This window comes from Spermophilus citellus (assembly GCF_964194105.1).
Source record: "Spermophilus citellus genome assembly, chromosome: 4".
Classification (NCBI taxonomy): domain Eukaryota; kingdom Metazoa; phylum Chordata; class Mammalia; order Rodentia; family Sciuridae; genus Spermophilus; species Spermophilus citellus.
Window position 1 is genome coordinate 172674127 of NC_138185.1, and position 22220 is coordinate 172696346.

The following is a 22220-nucleotide window of genomic DNA, read 5'->3' on the forward strand; positions in this document are numbered from 1 at the left end:
GATGCATGGAGAGTATCAGTTCACTGGAAGGGAGTCTGTGGAATGGGAAAAGAGATTCTAGGACATAACTATAGTGATCAGGAGAGAAAGAGAGCTTATAAAGGAGACTAAGAGGAAACAGAGAAAAGTAATGAATACTAGATAATGTTAATGGAGCAATGGTTAATTTCTAATGCTGCATACATGTCAAGGAGGTAGAAGGACAAAAAACCAGTTTGCAACAAGAATGCTGTTTGTTCTCTTGCAGGAGCAACTTCAATAATGTTTAAATGGAGACAAGGGGGGAAGCACATGTTGACTCTATTTCTGGCAATGGGCAAGAGGTCAAGGTAAAGTTTTTGTTTTCATTTATGATTTTGGTATGCTAGTCGTACTTTAAATTTTGTAGGCCCAGCAGGAAGGGCAAACAGGAAGGAAAAGGCTGTGAGGTCTGAAAGTGAGTAACCTAGAAGGCAAGATCCTTCAGGAAGGGTGAGAGCTGGGTGATGGCACAGGGGAAGGGGAAGGTCTTCTCCTTTTCCAGTGAGGGAAGGATCATTTACAAAAGGGGCAGTAACTCAAGTGTGATTACTTGGATTATCTCCTCACCCTGCAGAAGCTTGCTTAAAATGAAATGAGAAGTCATGGTGGCAAAAGTTGGAAACAAATATTGGTGAAAATATTAAGAGGAACAAAGGAAAAGAATATTATAGGGTTTTGGGGAGACATTGAAGTATTTTTCTAGTTTAGTAATATATACATGATTGATTTATTTGACCAAATTTGATCATGAATATCAACTCATATCTGCTAAATACTTGATTGATTTTGGGATGGAAGGTTAAGAAAGTTTAGCATAGGCTTTTACTGAAGTTTTCACAACTGAGCATTTCATAACATTGTTATTGCTAGTATTTACATCAGGACAAAACTTACCAATTTACTAAACATATCCCTAATTATTTCATTAAGATATGTTTTCTTTATTATTTTGTAGCAACTTATCAATGAATATGGTGTACACAGTACTTCATAAATTCCAGATAGGAATCCTAGAAAAGTTACATTTCCTGCCTGCAGCTAATTATCCATTTATTTGAAAGAAAATGATAAATAGTACACCACTCTGGGAAGATAAACAAAAGTGAAAGTACAATTATTATTTGTGTAAAATCTACGGTGTATCATACAATTGACTAGATGTTTTATAAATGTGATCAAAGAGGCAGTGGTTTTTTTTGTGATTAAGAGTGTGGGTTCTGGTGCTAGATTATTTTTCTTTTTTGGTACTGGGGATTGAATCCGGGAGCACTTAACCTGCACATCCTCAGCCCTGACCCCTTTTATGTTTATGTTGAGACAGGGTCTTGCTAAGTTATTTAGAGCCTTACTAAGTTGCTGAGGCTATCTTTGAACTTGTTTTCCTCCTGCCTCAGCCACTTGAGTTGTTGGGATTATAGGCATGCGCCACAGTGCCTGGCCCTGGTGCCAGATTCTAAGTGGCTCATATGTGGTAGTGATTATTATCATGGTCTTTATAGAAAAAACATGAAGTAAGCATCATTATTTCTATTGCATGAAGCGAAGTTGCAGGGATTAGATATCTTGCAGAAATTCAACAATTGAAGTAGGCTGTGATTCTGATTTCTGATTGTGAAGCAGACATTTTTTATTCCACTCTGTTGCCTCTCACCTGATGTTTAATGTTCTGAAAATTGCATTTTCTTTAGTACTTATACTTGCAAAGTAGGGGTATACTCAGCATGTGGTGACATTAATCACAGAAAGAGTATCAATGAAAATGTGCCTTATGAAGAGATGTGAGTGAAGTTGTAGGCTTTAATTAGAGAAACAGAAAGACATTCTAGAATAAGGAAGTAACATAAATCAAGACACAGCCATGGGACTTACTGTTTTTATGTTTTTTTTTTTAACTGAGAAATGATAAGTAGGTGATCCTACTAGAACTGTCAGCTGTTATACATTATGAGATGGGAAGTTGCATAAGCATGGTCTTCCAAGTCTTCCAATCTTCCTTCCATATATGATTTGATTTGTAGCTTTTTTTTAACTTACCTATCATTTTTGACATTGCATTTTAAGAAAAACAGGAAACAATGATTTGTTTTCTTTTCACTTTAGAGCAGTTTAGTGTGAACCTTATCAATTGCATGGCCTGTTTTTTTTTTTTTTTTTGTGAATCACTAATGCATGGCATAGAATATTTGTACATAACAAAATCTGTAAATTAAATTTTGTTAATTACTAAATAAGTAATACTTTCTTGTTAATTGCATAATAAATACTAGCTATATTAAATTTGTATAGTTTTTTTTTTTTTTTTAATTTGTCAGCTCATTTTTCTCCACCCATATAGTGAAGGATCTTTCCAGAGCCATGGTGGTTTTTGGAAAATTTTAAGGTACTTAGTCACTCCTTTGCTACAAGTTTCTAGTGACTTTCTCACTCACTCTAAATATAATCCATTGACTTTATTATTATTTATAGGGGCAAACAGATCTAGGTTCCTGATGCCACAACCTATCTGACTTTTGGACTCCTTTCTCTTTATCTACACACTCTCTCATCTCTTCTGATCTGGGCTCAAATGCCATCTACTCAATGGAGTCTCTCCTCACTACTTGCAGTGAACTGGATGTTTATGTCCCTCTCTGGTATATGTTTAAACTCTGGTTTCAGTGTGATGCATCAGGAAGTGAAACTTTTGGGAGGTGATTAGGTCACAAGAGTGGAACCCTTACGAATGGGATTAGTGTCCTTATAAAAAGACTCCACAGGATGCTTTCTCAACCACTTTCCACTGCATGAAGATACAACAAAATGTCTGCAGTCTGCAACCTGAAAGAGGGCCCTCACCAGAACCTGAACATACTGGCACCCTGACACTGATCTTCCCACTTTCAGAACTGTGGAAAATATCTCTGCTGCTTGTAAGCTACTCAATTTGTATTACTTTGTTATAACACCCCAAAGTGATTAAGACAATATCTTATCTAAAATAGTCCTACTCTTTTAGCTCCTCCCACCTCTGTGACGTATGTTGGTCAGATATTTTGCTTATTTTAGAAGTTGGGTTACTTGTTTTCTTGTATTTGAGGTTAATGTGCTTCTTGGATACCAGTTTATCAGATATGTACTTTGAAAACATTTTCTCCAAACCTGTGGCTTGTCTTGTGATACTCTTAGCAGGGAATTTTGTGGACTGGCAGTATTTAATTTTAATAATGTCTAATTTATCATTTTTTTCCTTTAATGATCACATAGATTTTTCTCCTGTGTTGTCTTCCAGGTCATTTTTAGTGTTCCATTTTATATTTAATTCTATGGCCCATTTTGAATTAATTCTTGTGAAGGCAGAATATCTATGTCTATATTCATTTATTGATTCTGCATATACAGCTATTCCAGTACTATTGGTTGAAAAGTCTATCCTTTTTATATATTTCCTTTGCTCCTTTGTTGAAGATCATCGACTATATTTGTTTGAATCTATTTCTGGGTATTCCATTCAGTTTCATTGATCCTTTTAAATATCCCTTTGGCATTTTTTTGAGGGGGCATTGGTACCAGGGATTGAACTCAGGGGCACTTGACCACTGAGCCACATCCTCAGTCCTATTTTGTATTTTATTTAGAGACAGGGTCTCAGTGAGTTGCTTAGTACCTCACTTTCACTGAGGATGGCTTTGAACTCCTGTCCTCTTACTTCAGCCTCCTGAGTCACTGGAATTACAGACATGTGCTACCATGCCCAGCTTGATGTACATTTTTGAATTGTGTCAATCTATAGATAGAGTTGTATATCTTAACCCTGTTGTGGCTTCCCATATGTGAACATGGATTATTTCTCCTTTTATTAATGTCTTCACTGATCTCTTTCATCAGAATTTTATAGTTTTCTTCATATTGATCTCTTATAGTAGCATTTTAAGGTTTACACCTGAGTATATATTTTTTTTTGGTGCTAATATAAACAGTACATTGATTTTTAATTTCAAATGTCAGTTTCTTATTGCTGGTATTTAAGAATCAGTTGACTTGCTTTTAATCTTATATTATGCAACCTTGCTATAATCACTTATTAATTACTAGAGTTCTTTTGTTTATTTAAAATTTTCTGCATGGGAAATAAAATCATTTTCTTTCCAATATGAAAACCTTTTAAAATCTAGGCATGGTAATGTATAACTATAGTACCAATTACTAGAGCAAAGGTGGGAAGATACTTTGAGCCCATCAGTTTGAGACCAGACGGGTAACACAAGGAGACGCTGACTCAACAACAATGACAAAAGGTTTATAGTAAGTATTCCTTTCCCTATTTTATAAGTAAGACTTTGGCAAGTTGTTGACTGGGGGTAATAGAAGAAGACATCCTCTCTTGTTCCACATCTTAGGAGACAGCATCCAGTTTCACACCATTAAGTATGATATTAGCTTAGATATGTTGTAAATATTCTTATCAAATTGAAGAAGGTACCCTCTATGCCTAGCTTGAGAGCTTTTATTATGAGTGGGTATTAGATTTTGGTAAATGTCTTGTTTTCTTTAGTCTATAATTGTGGGGAATTACATTAAATGATTTTCAAATGTTGACTCAGCTTTGCATACATGTAATAAATTCCATTTGATCAAGTGTATATTTCTTTTATTATGTTGTTGGATTTTATTCCTAATATTTTACTTTTTGAAGTGTTCACATGCACCCCTCCCCACCCCCACCGTTTTTAATGAAAGATATTGGTCTGCAGTTTTCCTTTTATGTATAACTAAATTTTGGTCACGGGGTCGTACTGGACTCATGGCATTAGATAAGAAATATTTCTTCTCCTTCTTATTTCTGAAAGAGATTGCAGAAAATTGGAGTTGGATAATATCACTTCTCTTTAATCCAGTGTTTTACTTTCTACAGTTTCCATTACCCATGGTCAACTGCTGTCCAAAATTATTCAATTAAAATTTGCAAAAATAACCAATCATAGGTTTTAAATAGCTTTTCTTACAGTATATTGCTATAATTGTTCTGTTTTATTATTGTTAATTTCTTAATGTTCCGTTATGGTTTAGATGTGAGATGTCTCTCAAAAGCTCATGTGTGAAACAATGCAAGAATGCTCAGAGGTGAAATGATTTAATTATGAGAGTTGTAACCTAATCAGTGAATTAATCTACTTGAATAGAAATTAACTGGTTGGTAACTGTAGGCATGTAGCAAGTCGCTGGAGGAAACAGATCACTGGGGAATACAACTTGGGGTTTACATTTTGTTCCCAGTGAGCTGTCTTTCTTTCAGCTTTTTGGTTTTGGTGTCCTGAGATGTTTTCTGCCACCATACCCTTCTGTCATGATTTTGTGCCTCACCTCAAGTCCAGAACAATATAATTGGCTGACCAAGTCCTAACCCTCTGAAATCATGAGCCAACATAAACTTTTCCTCCTCTGAGTTGTTTTCGTCAGGTCTTTTGGTCACAGTGGTGAAAAACTGACTAGAACATGTGCATAATTTATAAATTGAATTTATTTTAAGTATGTGTAGGACAAAACAGTATACAATGGGTTTGGTACTATGCATAGCTTCAGTCATCTGCAGAATATCTTGGAACACATCCCCTGAAGATAAAGGGAGACTACTATATTTGCCTTTCTTTCAAAATGTCAGGGCAGTGGTTTGCCCTATGAGCTCAATTTTCTTATAGGTCCAAGAAATCATTGATTTTAATCTATGTATTTTCTGCATATTGTAAAGATGGGAGCAAGGAGCTCCAATGCTTTCCATGTGAAAGCTGTAACTATAATTAGAAGTGTCTCCCTGCCCATTTTTAAAAAATTTGTTTTGTAACTGTAGATAGACAAAATGTGTTTATGTTGTTTATTTTTGTGTGACGCTGAGGATCAAATCCGGTGCTTCACACATGCTAGGCAAGCGCTCTGCTACTGAGTTACAACCCCAGCCCTCCCAGCCCATTTTTTTTGACAACTCTGATAGTGTTTGTTTGTTGTTTAATTAGAGTCCTTTCTGAGTCTTTCTTAAAGTTGTTGCACATTTTCACAGTGTTGCATGCAGGTGTTTTTGATTTCCTTTTCTAGGTGAACCATGTCTTGGATGAATAGTTGGTGAATGAGTGTTAGATATAAATTTTTTTTTTCTCCTTTGGAGCACAGAGGGAAGAGGTAGAAGGTTATTAGTACTCTTGTGATATCACTTAGTTCATCAGTCTTCTTGGCTACAGTGTCTAGTGTTCTTCTAGTGTTCTAGACACTGTAAAGTAGGAAGTGTAGGGTTTTAAAAAAAAGTTTATTAGGGATAGATTTTCCTAACCAAACTTTCCCCATTAGCCAAAAACTTTTGTCTTTGTCCTGGGATCCTCTAGTTTGGATCTTCAAGCTGTAATCAAACAGTGCACAAGAAAGTTGGATATATATATGTCTCTCTCTTTCTCTTACTTTATATCTTTCAGTTTCTTCTTCTGCTTTTTCTGGATCATCTTAAATTTTTATTTACATCCTCCAGTTTCTTTCTGCCTGTGAAAACTAATAGCTATAAAGCACAAAATTCTGGAAAATTCCGAGGTAATTAGCTCCAATGAGAGGGGAAGAGGGCAAAAACTTAAAGTTAGAGCAATAAATTCCTAAAATCCTTATGCTCAAGTATAACCTATTTAACTTCTTCTTTTCCATCTTATAATAAATCTCATTTTATACCTTTTAAGTAAAATGTTTAAAATGCATCCGATAAACCATTATTTTTAGATTCAGCTATACACAAACTTTACAAAAGTAATTTTAAATTCATGAAGGAATTCAATTTAGTATCATGGACACTACTATAGGCAGGGCTGAGGAGCTTTGATGCAGCTTAACCAGCAACAGAGGCTTTGGCAGAAAAAACAAGAAGTGAGCCATCATTAAAGCAAACAGAGTGAAAGAGGAGGAAAATGGTAGGCCTAGTTCATGAATACAGTTTATGAATAAAGGTAAGGCCTAGTATCTCTGCTATAACTCAAGATTTTTTTGTTGCATGATAGAGATACTACTGTAAGAGTACAAAAACAGTGAAATCCAGTAATTCTTAATATGATAGGTTTTTAAACACTAAAGTATGGCTTAGGTAAACCCAGGTTGCACAGCATTAAAATGTGGAAAATAATTCACATTCATTTTTATTTAATCAGCAGATAGCATTGCTGTATCTTTTGACACAGGTCTTTGGCCTTTACAGCAATCTATTTCTTTTTTTCTTTTGACTTAAAGAAGATGATTAATCATTCCATTTTGAACAACCCAGTATATTCTTTGTAAAGTACATATCTTGCTTTACTAAGAGAAAACAGTCTTTAGTTAGTTCTAATCAATGTTCATTTAAAAGGAGGCAGGAGCATTTTCTCTGTTATAGCTACCATCTTCCTGACATCGCCAGTAGACCTTGACAAGTACAGCACATAAAAGCTTATAGTGATAGAAGTGGTGCTTCACTTCTGCCTAAGAAACCTTTACAGGCAGGGCTTTAGTTCCACCAAGATGAGCTGAGACAATCTCATAGCTTGTTCAAAATATAACTCACTATCCTTGCTTCATTTCACTGGGTTTCTGGAAGCAGCACTGGACTACTTGTTGCTTCTAGTCATCTCAATTCACCCATCAATTTGGGTTATGATTATTTTATGTATCAACAGATTCCTTAGGGATCAAGACAAGAAGGATTTACTGTCAGGGTCTTTTGAGCCTGGGAAGGAATTCTTAGTGCTTTTCTTAACTATAAACTCAAAATTTATATTTTTTTAGGGTGTTTGGTTTCTTATATGACAAGAATGGATATTCTTACTTGAACAGAACAGTGAAGAGAACTGTGGATTTTTGCTGAGTTTATAGTTAACCTGCTTGAGTGACCACGGGATTCTTAGAGATATATACTGTAAGTTTAGAAATGAGATGCAGTCTTCAGGCAAATATAATATTGTTTGAGTCCTGGAAAGAAGGAATTTGTTTCATTTCGTTTGGCTAACAGATAGTAGAGTAAGGAAAACATAGTTTCCTCTCTTCTTTCCTGACTGCCAGAAAGATTTAGATAACAATAAAATAAATATTAAGAAATATTCTTTCCTTCAATTATATAGAACTAGAACTAAGAATGTTAGTTTCATTGGCATTGTACAATTGAGTTAAACTATTAAAATCTTACTAAGGTTGATGCAAAGTAATAATTCTCTATGTGTTCTGAGAAGTGTCACCTGGGAACTTAGAAATGCAGATTCTCAGCCTCCATCCTCTACATATTTAATTAGAAATGCTGGAATAGATGCCCAAACATCTGTGTTTTAATAAGTCCTCCTGGTAATTCTGATGCCAATAAGTTTGAGAATCATTCTTGTAGGGCTTGTCTTAAAAATTATTTAACATGTTTATTCCTTGAGTAACTATAGTAGGCATTATTCTATTTCACATATGACAAGGTAGTAAAGTGTGTATTTTAAAGATAGGTTATTAAGATAATCCTCACAGAAGCCTATTGCTAAGTGCTGAAATTGTCTGCCTTTGTAGAAGGGCGTATAACAGTGAAATCTGTATTGAAAATAGGAAATGTATTAGTTTAGCTAATAGAGAATGTGTTTAGTGACTCTCTATGTAATATTGTGAGCAACAGTAAAGATTAAGGGTAAACATAGAAGATACTTGCTATCCAATGTCACTTTTCCCAACCACCCTATTATGAAATGTAAATGCTCTGCTATCTTCATCCATTCCTATGCCCTTTATCAAACTGTCTTTTTTCTCTTCCAGAGTATTTGTTACTTTTATCATGCTAAATAATTTTCTCATTTATTATTTTTGTTTTGTTGTCTTCCTTCTCCCAAAAGAATGTAAACTTTCTAAGGGATGATATAGTTTTTGCTCTTTTAATCAATTCACGATCCAAGGTACCTAAAACAGTGACTGACCATAGTAAGCATTCAATAAACATTTATGGAATGAACAGAATGCATAATGTTTACATTCTTGACATAATAAAAATTAATAAATCCAAGATCATGTTGAGAGTTTAACCAAATGGAGGAGTTAACACAACTAAGATTGACCTGGGAAGCATGTAAGTGACTTACACAGGTTGTAGAATCTCCTTCTCCCATTAATAATGTTATAATGAGACAAGCTATAGGCCAATAACCAAGTTGTAATTGGGGTGGAGTAACTAGCATTCTAACTGGCTTATAAGTTATAGTTAAAGGGATAAGATTGAGAGTATTTTTATTATAGGAAAATAAAATAAAATGAGGTCCCAAGGACTATAAATGAATAATAGAAAATTAGGGGCATAAACAGAAAAGAATACCTTATATATAAGAGATATTGTATCAAATGTGTAAGACTATAATTTTCTTATGTATTACATGCCTTGATACTTTACTAAGAAACCAAGACTGGGATGTGGTAGTGCTATGGTTTAAAGGTTTTGAGGTGTCTCCCAAAAGCCCATGTATGCTACAATGCAGAAGGTTAGAGGTGAAATGGTTAGATTGTGAGAGTTTAACCTAATAAGTAGATTAATCCACTGATATGGATTAACTGGGCAGTAACTGTAGGCAGATAACTGAGATTATGAGAGTTTAACATAATCAGTAGATTAATCTGCTGATGTGGATTAACTGGATGGTAACTGGCAGTTAACTGAGGAAGTGGGTCAATGGGGCATGAATTTGGGGTTTATATTTTGTCATTGGTGAGTAGAGCCCTCTCTCTGCTTCCTATTGCCATGTCCTGAGTTGCTTTCCTCTACTATACCCTTCTTTCATGATGTGCTCCCTCAATTTATGCCAGAGTTATGAAGTCAGTTTTCTGTTTTCTGAGACCTCTGAAATGGTAAGCCAAAATAAAGTTTCTTTCCTCTATTTTGTTTTTGTTGGGTCTTTTGGTACTTAGGAGTAGGGTTGTTGCTGTGACTAAATCTGAGTTTTGAAGATTTTTGGAAATTGTGGAAAGAATTTTTAAAAGCTTGTAAATGCAAACTGGAAAAGTTTTATATTATAGTTAAGTGGAATTTAACAGGCAATTCTGGTAGGAACTCAAAAGACCAGAACACTAATAAGACTGTGGACAATAAAGACTGGGCTCATGAAGTTTCAGAGGAGAAGGAGGAAACTATTGGCCATTCATGTTATGTTCTAGCAAGGAATTGTCTACATTTTGTCCATGTCCTCAGAATTTCTATGAGGCAGAATTTAAAGGTGATGGACTAATTTATTTGGTGGAAGAAATATCAAGGCAGCGCAGGATTCACAGAATGATATGTATATTACTGGCAGCTTTTAGCCAAGTTTACTGTGGTAATCAGGAGCAGAAAGCAGACCAGAAGGATTTGAAAAACTTGAAATTTGGCGAGAAAGATGCAAATAAAACTGGGGCTAAGACATTATAACCTCTAAAGAGATACTAAGTGCTTTGAACAGAGACAATAGAACAAATGGCTTGAGGGCATCTAAGGAGTTGGCAAAACCATATCCATCTTAGGCTCAAATGCATAAATATAAAAATTCCTTTGAGAAGAGACCACAGGGCACCCTACTTGTACATGGGAACTTTTCACTATGCTTAGCTCTCCTGGCACTCAGAGGCTACTGAAGCTGTGGCCCCAGGAGACTTGGCTATTGCTTGAGATGGTGGTAGACTTTAGTTTGCTGGTTCTGCAAGAATAGCAGATGATTAGAGTTAGGGGGTCATGGAGACTTCTATAAAGATTTAAAAGGATAGTCTGGGAAGTCAGGGCAATTGCAGCAGTGTTTGTGTTCCTGCAGGCTATCTCTGAGAGGGTCATGTGTGAAGATGTCAGAAGGAAGCCAAAGCTGTAGTGGAAATCCCTGAGATTAAGAGATGCCAATAATGTGAGGCATTTGCTGAGATAGGCTATAGGAACTGAGCAGAGCAAAGAGAGAGGCCATATGGGCTGGAGTCAGCAATGACATAGAAGTGGAGCTGCATAAGCCCTTTGGAGAGAACATTATGATGCCATGTTCTCCAGATGCTGGACATGGAACTGAAGAACTTGTTTGCCCAGCTGGATTTTGGTCTTACTTCAGTTCCATCCCTTCTTTCTATGCCCCCTATTTATCCCTTTTGGAATTGGAAATGTTTATGCTATGCCTTATATATTGGATATATGTAACTTGCTTTTAATCTTTATAGGGGAAAACATCCATGAGTTTGCCTTTTGTCTCAGATGAGATTTTGAACATAGATGTTTGGGTAATGCTGGAATTGTTAAGACTATGGGGATTCTTACAAATGGACTAAATGTATTTTGCATTGTGAGATGGGCATGAACTTTTGGGGACCAGTGGTAGAATGTTATGGTTTAGATGTGAGGTGTTCCCCAAAAGCTCATGTATGAGACAATGCAAGGAGGTTCAGAGGTAAAATGATTTTATTATGAGAGCTTTAATCTAATCAGTGGATTAATTAACTGATATGGATTAACTGAGTGGTAACTGTAGGCAGGTTGGTTGTGGTTGGAGGAGGTAAGACACTCCTCAGTGTCTTTGGAGTTCAGTATTTGTCACTGGTGAGCATCACCCTCTCTTTGCTTCCTGTTGTAATGTCCTTAGTTGCTTTCCTCTGCCACACACTTCCACCATTATGTTCTACCTTACCTTGGGCCCAGAGCTTAGGAGTTGGCCCTCTATGAAATAAGACATCTGAAACTGTGAGCCAAAATAAGATTTTTCTCTTCTATGTTGTTCTCATCAGGTCTTTTGGTCCAAAGCTGATTGAAACAGGTGGCTTTTGTTATTATTTATGTGAACATGTGTTGTTTCCTCTACCCTTTGCTGCTACCCAGCAGTCCATTCAAAAGGGTTAGGAAGATAGAAGGAAGAGCAGATTGGATTGGTACTATAATATTATTACCTTTGAGTAATAGGAATCACCTTTTAAAATAATTTATTTCCCTTTATAATATTCTTGTCCTAGGTGGTAAAGGCAAGAACATTCCAGATAAGTGAAGTAGGTAGTACAGTCTTACCAAACTGCAAAACTTGGTCAATTCTTCTCTTTCTTAAATTACCATCACCCTTATGTATACCTCAAAATTCCTGTCTCAGAAACTCTGGTAAAGGACATATTTTTTAAGTTATTTTCTAATATATTTTAAATTTTAAATTATCATTACTATTATTATTTTGCTAAAAAGAGCATTACTTTTTGAAAGGATATATTCAATTTAGAGTCATCTCAGTTGTAGACTGAGAATAGCTTAGGTTCAAGTGAGTTTGCTTCAGTATCTAAAGAATCATACCGTTAAAGTTCATCCTTGTAGATGCTGAGAAATTGAAAGAAAAATTAACCACCATTTTTCGAAGCTGGTTTATATTTTATCCCTGGGATTTTCCTGATCATAGCACAGTGACAATTAAGAAACAAAGCCATTTTCCCTAAGCAGTGGCTGTTCATTTTGGTTGTCATCCTCGCCCACTCTGGTAAACAAGAATACAAAGGAAAAGAGCCTCACTGGCTCCTGTTCTTTCAGAGTTTCTAGAGATAAGTTGGCATCTGGCAGATGGAAAATAAAAATAATGGGTTTATGTTTTACTAATTATAGATTTCCAAAACAATAGATATGTCAGGAAAACACAAGTTTAAAATAATGAACAGCAAAGCATAGCTATCCACAAGTTAGAAAAACAGCTTTATGTTTTAGGTGTTAAACTTGTATGCTTGCTGGAGAAATTTATTTTTAGTAGAAGCAGTGTGTGTTGGAGGGGGGAGAGAGAGAGAAATGAAAGCAAAGAAGAAAGGAAGGAGAGAGAAAGAGAGAGGGGGATTAGTAAGTGGGAGGCTGAGACTGAGATTGCTGAGTGATATTCCTTTCTAACAGGTTTGGATTACTCATGTTTCCCAGAATGCAAAAGTTCATTTTGAGGAGAGAAGCCTCCACAGATCCTGAGTCACAATTTTATAGTGGTAGAAAGGCACCCTACTTTCCTTTATTGGAAGCAAAGTGTAGAAATGAGAAGCTTATGTCTGGACTCATCTATTTGCTTTGAGTCCTAGAACTCATGAAAAGCTTGGGTACGGAATGTGGAGATGGAAGGGTTGTCCAGAAATTTTATAGAATCTATGTGAAATGTGAGGGGCTGACTATCCAGGGATAACTATGAGTCTGATACATATTGAAGAATTAACTGAGCTTCAAGTAATTAGAGTGTATTTATACTTCAGGATGTGTGTACACACTCAATTCTATTGCACAGTAGTACTTTTCTTTGCTGGTTTAAGTTAACTCAATTTTAATGAAGCAAATTAACATTCTAAAATATAGTTAATTGCCAGAAATCTATACTTATGTTGTCATTAACCTCATTTATTTTCTGAATTATTCTGTGAATGTAACTATACAATTTGACATGTATTCCCTTAAAATATAACAACTCATCCTGTTATACCATGAGATCGGGGTTACCTCCTCCTTCTGCCATTCCTGGTGCTTCTTATGTATTGTACTTGTGAAGTGGCCCTGAGGAAACCCTGGTCCTCTCCATAGCCAAAGAAAAGTCTGACAATCATAATCACATTAATTCAAAGGTGGAAGGGCAGGATGGTTTCATGTTGCAGTTTAATATTAAGTGAAGGCCTATTATGAACAGCAAGGTTCATCGATGAGGCACATCAGATTCTGATTCAACAGAATCCAGAACTCTGGTCCTACAGCCCGTGAATATATTTTCAGTTAGAAAACTGTGATTTGGTTCCATACATCCTGAATGCTGCAGTGTAGCCTTCTCTGTACTTTCGTTTTCCCTTTCTGCAAGACTTAATTGTACATAAAGTAACCCCAGTGTGTGCACAAGCATTTTGCATTTTTTCTTTTTTACTAAATGTCCAAGGGTATATTTTGATTGATATCCAATGAAGATAGAAAGAGGGAAATACTGGTTCTGTGAAAATATCCTCTTTCTCCTGCAGTGGCATGCTCATTCAGCTCATATCTCTATATTCTAGTAAGTTAGTTTGCTCTCCCATTTGAGCAAAAACTCATGAATAAATAAATAAAATCAGCATAAAAATCCTCACATAATTGTTTATTTGCAGAATTTTAGTGTTTTTCATTTATTATTGTAAAATTGGAGACAATTTTATAACCATTTTATACATAGTTTTTATATGTAGGACACAAATAGGGGCAAAGTCCTCTTAAAAAATGAATCCCAGATAGTTTTACCTGCAATTCAATCATCTTGTTTAAATAAATTTCTTATTTTAAAAAATATAGTAAAGTGATCTGTTCTGGGAAGCATACAACAAGGGTATGATTTAAATACAAAGGATTAAGTGAAAGACTGCTACGTTATTTTGAAGTATTGAGCAGTTATAAATATCAGTGATAAAATATATATTTTCCACTAGGGCCAACTGCAAGCAGGCTAAAGCATATAGAATGTTCCGTTCATGCTTTGCAACAACCCTATGAGGGAAGGCAATGTGTCGTACTATTTCCTGAAACAGTGTGGATATTGTACTGTATTTATATGCTCCCACCTTTGCCTTACCACAAGTTTTCCTGCTAATACAGGCAGAGTAGGAAATGTGATTATGCCTTCAATTAATTTGTTCTGAATGATTCCATACTAGAAAGTTTTCCATCCAGTGTTAAAAATCTTATAACAGAATTTGCAAATAGCAATCAAGCTCCAGATTATTATTCTCAGAAAGGGAGGTCACTTGTACATCTTTGACTGATTTTATTAGTACCTTGTCAGATTTGGTTTTGAATCAAAGGCAGTATTTTATTAAAAAAATGTTTTGATTCTCCAGAGTTAGGTGTTATGGTTAGAGATTATACTAGTCAACCACAAATAAATAAATGGTGCATAGGAAGAAATATGACCTTATAAAAATGTCAAGGACATTTGGGGATACTTAATATCTTGGAGTATGATTGTCAGGGATTGCTCTAGGAGAAATTTACACAGCCCTGGCTGTAAGAACTATAACTAGATAGGTCAGTGGAGAGTTTTGAGTCTAGACAAGCATAGGGAATAGGAAGACGGAGGGGGGTAGAAAAAGAATCAACGTGTATATAGGTATATAGAATTGAGTAGACATTAGCTAATGAGAAGACAAAAGAAATAAGTTCTGCAGATTATGATCTCTAAATTAATTGCATATATGCATCAATAAGCCAGGAGGCTAGGTCCAAAGAGTAGGATGTGATGCAGGGCCTTGGGAATTGGAACAGGGGCGGTAAGGTGAAATCATCCAGGAACACTAGCACCTGGCTGAGTTCTACCTTGACAAAAGGAAGACAGGCTTCCTACTGATGTGGAAGGAACCAGGAACAAGACAATCATGCCTGTCAGTCTATGGTCTTCTCCATCATGTAAACACAAACCAACTGAGACTTTAATGCTCATGGAAATCCTGTAAAAATCAAAAGCAGTTTACAAGTATCCAATATTTAAAGGTATAAGTAAACAGGAGCTCATGAAAGAAGCAGAATTTGGAGGCTCTCCTAAGACAACACCAGGTCTACTGATTTCATTACATTTCAAAACCATAAAGGTAGAGGTTTGATATTTGGTAAACATTTACAGAAACTCACTAAATAATTTGCAATATACCTATTGATAATTCAAAGCAGGGTTCTGCACACTATGCCCATAAGTCAGTTCATCCTGTGTCCTATTTTTGAAGAATATGAGAGCTAAGAAGAATTTCTGCCTTTCAAAAAAAATTCTTAAAAAAATAAAACAAAACAACACAAAGAATATGTAACAGAGGGCATAAGTCACCCATAATTCCTAAAATAGTCACTGTCTGGCTCTTTATAGAAAATGTGTATTAATCCTGATTCAAAATTTTGCATCAAGACTTGAAACAGAATCAGAAAAAAACATTTTAGAGAAAAATTGTTCAACAATAAACTACTTAGTAGTAGGAGAAGATTGTTTATGTTGCTGTAACTGTAGCATGAGCATACACACCCACACACACACACACACACACACACACACACCCAGTATAAACAGACTCATATAATGTCTAACAGAAACTCCTGGATATACTTTTTAGCACAATCATTTTCAGAGAAAGTAAAGAAAATATAACTTTCCCAGTAATTATTTTTTTTAATGGATACTAGATTATTTGGTTCGAAAAATATTCTCCAAGTTTTCACTTCAAGTGAGGAAAAAAAACTTATAAATAAATAACAATGGGTCATTTCACAACCTGCCATTTTCTCATCTTAGTTTAAAGCAATGGGTTCTGGCTAGCATTTCATCTATAACAAAGTTTCATTGTGCTTAGAAAAATATATAACTGGAGGTTGAACAAAATACCCCAAGACTTGATTGGCCAGTCTATTTAAATTACAAGGTGGAAATATCTCCCTGTAAACCCTTTTTAGAAATATTTAAAAGTAAAATATATAAAGACTTTTGTTTTAAAATTTCTTAACAGGCTGATGAAGATGATGATATGTATGTATATGTGTGTGTGAGAGAGAAAGAGCACATGAACTATTTTTTTGTTTAATGTAATGAAAAATACTTTCCTGAATAGGTAAGAGACTTTGTGTTATTTTTATCTTTCTGTTTAGTCTGGAAATTGTGGCCTTGAATGGATGCAAATGCAAAATCCTCTCTCATCACATTTATGCAGCAATTGTTTGGAGGTACCTATCTACTGGTATTCATAATTTTTTGGCTGGCACAAGCTAGATAATCCAATTGCTAAAAGGATTAAAAGAAATAAAAATATTTTATTTTGGAGACTTTCTGGAATAAATCCCATGTATATGATCATATGCAAATTATAGGAGAAAACACCTGAAGAATTTCAATTATCTTCTAATTTAACTTTGCCAGATATTTTGTCTTTATTGCAACTTTAATTCTGTGTGTCTATGCATGGAAAGATAACTTTATGCAGCACATGTATCCATAAATTATTTGAAAACAATTTTAATTGCTGGAGCTATGATTAGACTTTGAATTTAGTTTATTCGCCTCTTGTTTAATACAACAGCATACAATGTGACCCAGAAGGTGCTTTATAAAATTTAATGTGTTTAAGGAATCTCTGATGATGTTAATTAAACTTGATCTTGCCTCTAGGATAGGGCAATCGTGTAAAAATTATTTTAAAAAAATTAGTCTGTGTGACATTCAATTTTTCTCTACCTTACATAGCATCCCTAAAGTTAAGGAAAAAAAGTAATTACTTTTACCATATCAGTTTTTGACTTCCTATAAGGTGTTGATAGTTTCATGTAGTACACAATATTATCAATTACATAATATTGTATTATATAATTCTTATTTTGTATTTTGATACTCATAATCAATTAATTCAGTTATAAAGATATTTTATGAATGAAATGTGCTCAATACTGTGCTAGATATGGAGGGTAGTGGAAGTGAATAAGTCAGGCCTTCAAGGTAAATTTCATGAGGATGGGATAATATCATATTCATATTTATTGTCCTATAACAAGGTGGAGCCTGTACATAGTCTGTATAGAAGATGCTCATTAAATGTTTAATATGTTGAGTTAAAGAGTGAATCCATAATGAATGAATGGAGAATAGATCTAAGAAAATGCCCAATTAACATAAACATCTAAGTTTCTTAGGAAGATTCAAAATGTGAGAGTTCAAAGAAGAAAGTGATCATCTAGGGTTAAAAGTGGGAAATGGAAAAAAATCTAGGAAGCCTCTCTGAGATCAAAGTGAGTCTTGAAGTAGCTTTGTAGGATAGAGCAAAATAATCAATAATCAGAAATGGGGTGGGAGCTGTCTTAGTCCATTTGTGCTCTGTAACAAAATACCACGTATGGCTATAATTGATAAATAATTTATAAGTATTATAAGTAATTTTTCAGAGTTATGAAGACCAGGATCAAAGTACTGGTAGAGTCAATATCTGGTAAAAGATTTGTTCTGCATTTTGAAGATGGTTCCTTGTTTCTGCCTCCTCTAGAGGGATTGAATGACGGAAAGGGCAGAGGGGAAACGGGACAAGGTGCTACTTTCTGCCTCTTATAGGAGCACTAATCACATTTATGAGGGTGGAATGATCATGACTTAGTCACTTCCCCCAAGGACCCCACTTTCATACTAATACACTGGGTATTAGATTCCAACACATGAATTTTGGAGAGACCTTTGAAAACATCATTGAAGAGACAGTTCTTCCAGAGATAAGTCACATGAAACAAAGCACAGTTGGAAAGCTTTGGAGATGTTAGATGAAGAGTAACTGCTTTTGATTGTGTGAAACACAGGTAGAAAGAATATGGGAAAACTGGGATTTAACATCATTTAAAAAATGAGGAAAAAAGAGTAATTTATAACATCTAATGACCTCTGGGACTACCAAGATGCTTTACAATAAAATATTTAAATAAAATATTCAAATAATAAGCAATGAAAACTATATAATCACTATAAGTAATTGTTTCAGACTAGGAGAATAGTTATTAAGTAAATCCTTAAATTATGCCAGAGTTGCTTTAGACACAAAGGCTATAACTTTGATAATCCTTTTAGCAAATAGTACAATTCTCTCTTGTATTAATTATTTTTAACTTTTGTGAATGGATTAAACTTATTTCTTTATATCCTCTCAAAGTGAAAGTTATTTCAGTAATTTTTTTACTTCTTAGTAGATCATCAAAATTTTGGCTAATTAAGTTGATGGTAAGCAATTCTGCATATCATATATATTGGTGATATACATTTAACCTTTGTCCTTATTGTTTACTCATTGTTTTTAATATATCATATTTTAAATTATATCTTGACTATTATTTTTAGGAAACATTACAGATTTTTTTGAACATTTGCATTTCCAATATATGGTGATGCTGTATTATGGCCATTTGAATTTGCAATAGAAAGTCATAGTGGAAGGAAACAGATGTGCGCTGCTGATGAGAAACTCTATGTGATACTACCACCAAAATATCTATCTTCGGAATTTTTTTTCATTTCTGCCTTTCTCTAGGTGCACTGGAATCTCCTATGTATATGATTCATTGCATGAAAAATAATCTTTGGGGTAATACTCTAATAAGATTAGTGTCATATTAGATAGATAGTTGGAAAATTAACTCAGGAGAATTGAACATCTGCCAATTTCCCCTTATGTTTAGGAAGTAAACTTTTAAACTAGATTTTCCTACAGTGGATTACAGGAAGCTCATGAACTAGAATAAAGATAATAAGGTGTAAGAATTCATGGAGAAGAAAACATTCGTGTCAAAAAGATATATTTGAGGATATGCTTAAAATAAGTCTTAACTTCACAAGTTAATGAACTTTATTAAGAGATGTATTAATGTAATGGGAAAATATGTACTCATTATTTTTCTCAAAACTCACTTCACTGGGAAATAGTTTCTAGGAAATCTATGGAATTTATTTGAAGTAAATGATTTTTTATTAATGAGATAGGTTTGAGGGTCTTCTCAGTACCATCTCCTAGAGATGTGGTCTTATGCATCATTGTGCATGGGCACTGTATAGTAGGAGAATACAGATTGTTTTTCCTTACTGTACTCTCAACACAACACCTATGGGCTTCCAAATGTATAGGTTGTTTTCCCCACAGTGACCAGTTTTTAATACCAACAGTGTGTCCTATAACTCTATTTAATCCTGATTCTGGCTACCTAGAGTTAGAATTAGATCAGTTTAAGGGCTCAACAGCATAAGACTGTCCCTACTTGTTGGTGGGAATTATATTTGGAAGTTTGGGCTTCAGGGCTTCTGATTGACCAGTTGAAAATGAGGGGTACCTACAAGCTCCCTTCACAAATTTAGTTACCACTGAATATCTCCCAGAACTCAGGGAAACACTTTGCATATGTTTGCTGTTTTTTTATTTGTTTATTTGTAAAGAATATTTCAAAAGATGCCAATGAAAACCAGCTGAAGAGGTAGATAAGGCAAAATACCTAGATAGGTGTAGAACCTCCATATTCTCTCCTGGTGTACCATCTCCATATGTTGGACAGCCAAGACGGCTAATTTCTAAAGGATGTATTGCATGCTGAACAACTCATCAATTTTTTATGACCAAGAACAATTATTTAACTTGTGCACAAATGATATTATTTTATGGAATTGGTAATGTCTTATGTCATCTTGAGAATCCCCTTTGAGACCACTGGCTAACTAAAGCTAATAAATTTACCACTTTAGAGCAACATCATTTTTTTTCTGGTTTCTAAGTACATGCTTGTAAGAAAAAGGAAAAAAAAACATAAATTATGATATTTGGGGCAAGGAGTAGACTCAAAACAGATTTATGATATTATGTTTCTCCTAAAACCTAAGCAACAAAAAAGGGGTAGTACAGAGTGAAGGCATGGAAGAGTTACTTTGGAAATTACTTCCACTTAACAAGATGTACAGGTTGAGCCCCATGAGATGGCCAATATTTAACTATGTTTTTTAACCAACTAAAAATATTGATTTTTATAATTCAACTAAAATACTAGAAATATTACTCCTAAACAGTGTTTTTAAAAATAATGCCAATTAAAGGAGCAGGAAAATATGCATTATATAATAACAATACTTTATGTTTATCATTATAACTAATAATTACTAATATCAAATGTACATTTAAAGTATAACAAGTAGTTAAAAGGAAAAGAGAAAATTCAAATGTCTCAAAAACGATTTGTCCCCATTTACTGATTCTGCAAGCCCTGGTCTTGTCCCCTACCCATGCTCCAATTCCAGGTGATGAACTTTCTTCTATGATTTTTCACTGCTCTTACCACTTTGTATTACTAATACATGGTTAGCTGTAAGCTCTCTCAATTTCTGCTCCAGGTTTGTCATGTCAAATGCCTAGCACTCTCTCAATTGAGTACAGGAGGTACTCAATTGTTTTTTTCATTGCTGATAAATTGGTGAAGACTTAAAAATAATTTTGTTGTTCTGGATTATTTTTATTTGATTATTATGAGGGAAAAATCTATTCATCTAACAATAATAGACCTTGTTGAGAGAATGCAATATAGGTTTCATCTAATACATTAAACTTTAATATGCATCACTCTGTCTTCTTGGATTCAATAAAGTAACATAAGCAAGGGGAGAAAACTCTACTATGATAAAATGAAACCTTTGCTTTCTTTCAGTGGCCTAGAGTTAGTTATAAGACCTTATGTCCGAATAAGTCTGAGTTTTTTGTAAACACTCAGGTTTTTCCATGGCTTTTATTTATTTTATTTTATTTAGTTGTTGATAGATCTTTATTTTATTTATTTATATGCGGTTCTGAGAATCAAACCCAGTGCCTCACACATGCCAGGAAAGTGCACTACTGCTGAGCCATAGCCCAGGCCCTCTATCATGTTCTTTAGCAAAGAAAAAGCCATCTGAACCATTTTGTGACACAGTAAGCAAGAAGGCATATGACTTCAGTGAGTTCTCTATCTCGGAGGGAATTACCATTCAAATTCTTTTGCACACTCTCTTAACCAGATTGGTTTACAATATGGAATGGATGTGACAATGCTAATGATATGACCCAACAGGAAAGATCTTTTAAAACAAATATATGCTATAGAAATAAAGCACTAAAAAATAATTGGCTTCTTTCTTTTTAATGTATGACTTCTCCACTATTTGCAGATGAATAGCCTTGCATTGTCTATTTACCCTCTTTTCTTTATAAGTACATCAGCTGATGGACACTTAGATTGTTTCCATTTCTTGACATAGAGCATGACAGAATGCTTCCTTTCTCTGAATATAAAAAGGACTATTTAAATGAAAGCTCCCCAAAGCAAAATAATTTCCTCCCCAAATATCACTGCTGTAGCATTATTAGTTCTAGTTTTCTGGGTTCCTGGAGAGCCCTGCTGTACTTTGTGAAGAGAACTATGGTCCCAGGGTTGTCATCTGTGGAATGAAGCTATGGGACCATTTACCTCATTCAGAATTTTCTTCATTTGGAGTTTTCAAGTACTTGGTGGACATCAGAGAGACAAAAATGTTTGAATACTCAACTGAATACTTTAGTTTTCAAATGTTTGCCATCATGCAATCAGCTTGATGCATGAGAAAATAAAAGCACAGGTGCTGGGGTTAGCAGCACCCTGGTAGAGCAGATGTCTTCTTGGAGGTTTGAGCCGCCTGGGAAAATAAAAAGTCTGAAATAATCAGTAAGGAATAAAAGACAAGGCCAGAAATTAGATTTAGAGGGGGGCACCT